Below are 4015 nucleotides of genomic sequence, written 5' to 3'. Positions count from 1 at the left end.
CAGACCGGTCCCCTCAACCCGATTCCCCCTCCTTCTTTTGGGCCAGCCTATTGAGCTTCATTCGGTAGGGGGAAGTAGAACGGACAAGACGCGAAAAGCGGAAGGTAATGAAGGCAGTGGAATGTACCATTTGTATGCTCGCCACCCTCCAGAACGAGCCAGACTCCCTGGAACGGACCATTACCCCACCCGAAGAAGGGGAGAATGGGAGGAGGCTGGGTTGGGGCAATAAGGATGTGGATAGGGCGGTGGTGGGTGAAAAAGAGAGGTGTTTACTCTCTCAATGCGCAGGCGCGGAAATCAAGCCTCTAGTTCTTAAAGAGACAGGAAGAAACTGACCTACTTTCTACTGAGATTCTTCTGACAGGTTGGTTCATTGCATCAGCCCGATCCAGGCTCGGTTTTTATGAAGACAACACTCCAAGAAGCTCAGCTCATTCCTCTGCCTTGAAACATTTTCCCCTACCTCCAGCTTGGCGCTAACCCCTTTTAAAAATTGAATCATTCCTACATTCCTTCATTCAGCAGACACCTATAGAGCTTGACCCGTGCTGGCCTCTTGGACCACTATGAGCTCACGGCATGGTGGTGCAGACTAGCGAGTACACACATAATACCCACACGGTGTACCCAAGTGTTGTGGGAGTTCAGAGGAGGAACCGACTTCATCTTCCTTTGGGGAGAGGCAGCGGCCATGGCTTCACTTTCGAGCTGGGTCATAAAGGTTAAATAGCAGTTAGCCAGGTTGAGTAGGGGGGAAGAGAAGAGAGCACTCTAGGCAAGTAGAGTACAAATGTAGGAAGGGGCGAAAAGGCCTGGCCTGTTTGGGAATGGGGAGTGTGAAGTGTGTGTAAAAGAGAAGTGGGACCCCTTGGGCTTCAGCATAAACATCATTTCCTGTGGAAGCCTTCCCTGAGCCCTAGATGGGCTTGGGTCCCCTTGCTATATGTTCTCAGGGCTCCCTTTGGTTCTGTCATAATGCACTTGATGGCTGAGAGATCTGTGGCTACATGTGAGGTATAAATGTGAAATAAGCATCTCAGTCTCATTCTGATTATTAAGACTTAGCATTGTCCATCTTACACTTGAATCTCATATTAGACTCCTCCAGCGCTACCCCAACTTGTAGCTCCATGGACTCTTACAGTCCCTCTTCTTTTTAGTCATGGAGTGTTAAGATGGGGGTTAGGAGCAAGTATTTTCTTAGGGGACCCCCTGTGATGACAGTTGGGGGCCATAGCAGCTTCACTGGATATTGTGGTCCTTTGGGGGATTTGGGAGCTGTCATTCCAGCTGACCACAGCCCTCAGTCTCATGACACTTTCCTCTCTGCTTCACACTTTACACTGTGGCAACTTCTAGCAAGTCATCAGCCACAATTTCATCTACTCTCCATAGCCAACACTCTGGGGTCTATGACCCAGGCAAGATGCACCTTCCGTATCTGTACTTCTCAAACTTGAAGGGCAATTCTTGCCACACACCTTCTCTCTGTACTTCTCAAACTTGAAGGGCAATTCTTGCCACACACTTTCTCTCTGTACCACACCTCTACTCGCCCAACACCTACAGCAGGAATCAGAGCCTAGTAGGCCTACGATAAACATTTGAGGTATGAACAAGTTAGGGTCCTGCTCTCACAGAGCTTACATTCTGCTTGTGGAAACAGTAACAAATTCAGTACACACACAGGAACTCAGTTTGTGATAAGTGCTATGAAGGGAGGAAATCTAGTGATATGATGAAGAGTAACCACAGCAAGGAAGAGTCTTCTTCAGATGGAAGAATAAGTAATAATCTAGTTAAGCAATGATAGTGGCTTAGACTAGGAACAGCAATGGAGAGAGATGGTGCACCTTTGATGGCGGAATTAGTGATTTTTTTTTTCCGGCCCCACCACGCGGCTTCCGGGATCTTAGTTCCCCAACCAGGGATCCAGGGATTGAACCTGGCCCTGGGCAGTGAAAGCACCGTGTTCTAACCACTGGACACCCCCCCCCCAGGGAATTCCCCAGGATTGGTGATGAACTAAAGGGGAGTAGAGGGAAAGTGAGTGAGAGGAAGAAAGGAAGACTCTTACATTTTGACCTGAGCAACTAGGTAGATGGTTTATTGAGATGGCGAGGACTGGGAAGGCATGGATCAAAGCTCCATTTTGAACATGTTAAGTATGACCATTACAGATCCACATGGATATGTCAAATAGGCAATTGGATATATGGGTCTTGGAGCTCAGAGGAGAATTCTGGGGATAAAAACTTAGGAGTCGCCTGCATACAGATAGTGTTTAAAGCCATGGGATTGGATGTGATATGGAAAAGAGGCTCAGGTCTCAGCTGTGGGGCCCAATGTTTAATATTCCAGTTGAGAAGGATGAGTCATCAAGGGAGGGCTGAGAAGGGATGGCCAGAAAGGTAAAAGGAAAACCAGGAGAGTATGAAATACTGGAAGGCAATAAAGAAGAGTGTTTTGAGATGGGGCAGCTAACAACATTCAGAATCCAACCAGTGGCCAGAAAAAAATGATCAGAATGCCAACCTCCTGTTTTTTTCTGATTTCCTAGAAATTCTGGGGTACTTCTCATTTCCTAGAAATTCTCAGCTTCAGACTTCAATTTCCCTTAAGCTTGGATCTACCCTAAAATATAGAGACTGTCTCCATACCTAGCCCAGTTATATACATACACTCACCATGTCCATTTATCCAAATCTTACAGTTATTCATACAATTATAGAATGCCTATTATGTGCCAGGCCCCAGGATAGGATGGGGAGGGGGGAAAAAAAACCTAGTCTGGGCACTCAAGGAGCCCTCAGGTGCTTACAATATATCAAAAAAGACAATCACTCAAATAAATATACTTAAATATAGAGTTACAAACTGAGAAGTACCATGAAGGAAAAGTATAGGGCAACATGAGAGCCTGTCACAGTGTCACCTTTTCTGAATTATGCATGACATGCACAGCATCCATCTTTCACACACAAATTTTTATTGTGCCCCAAGGCCACCCTGAACAGAGACTTGAGGGATTGGGTCCAGTAGTATCAATCAAGTATCAATCCATGTATAAACTCACCAGGTGACCTTGAGCAAGTCCTCTCCACTCTTTGGGCCTTTTTCCTCTTCTGTACAATGGAAGGCTGAGAGGTTGACTAGATCACAGGTTCTTAACTTAGGGCCCATGGATGGGCTTCAGGGATGCAAAAATATATGGAAAAGTGTGTTTTTTTTTCTTCTTCTAGACAGTGGGCCCACAACTTTAATTAGATCCTTCAGAGGGGTTGTGACCCAAAGAAACCCAAGGACCTAAGGAGCAGACAGTTGTGTGATAATGTGAGCAGTGAAACCAGATGACAAAATGATGGACTCTGGAAGTAAGTTTTGTTTCTTGGACACCCATACCCTTCCCTTGACCTTGTCAACATGTACAGTGTTGGGAGAGAAGGCCTGATCCCCCTCCTACGGATAGCGAAGCTTAATCATCACATAATGGTGCCCTAGAGAAAGGATGGGAGCAACTTACCATTGGCAGCCCCTCTCCAGGAGCAGAACAAAGAAAGGTTCCCACCCCGCACAGGAAGTTTCTATTACCCCTTGTGTCACCTGCTCCACGGTGACCTGCCCTGGGTCCACTTCATCTGCTCCCCCATCATTCTTGGCTGCAGTATAGACACAAATGTACCTCCGTACTAGAGGCAAGGTTGGGATGTTTATACAAAGGAACTTTCATTAGAAACTAAAGGGAATTCTCCTCTCAAAAGAAAGCACTTTGAAATTAACTAAGATGTCTGTAAATTAGAAATTCTGGATTGACTTGTAAGAATGTTTAGCCAAAAGACAGCTTGCTTGGCATAGTCTTCAGTACATCAATCACCTTTCTCTTCCTTGTCTCCTCTAAGGATGTGGGAGGGAGATTCGGGGGCCTCTCTGAGGTCCAGTAGGTTTCCAACCCTTCCAGAACCTGTGTCTTGATCTCCTGCCAAGGGTTGGCCATACTATAGGAAAGGAAGCA

Source organism: Mesoplodon densirostris, chromosome 1 (genome assembly GCF_025265405.1).
Source record: "Mesoplodon densirostris isolate mMesDen1 chromosome 1, mMesDen1 primary haplotype, whole genome shotgun sequence".
In the NCBI taxonomy this organism is placed as follows: domain Eukaryota; kingdom Metazoa; phylum Chordata; class Mammalia; order Artiodactyla; family Ziphiidae; genus Mesoplodon; species Mesoplodon densirostris.
Note: the sequence above shows the minus strand (reverse complement) of the source record.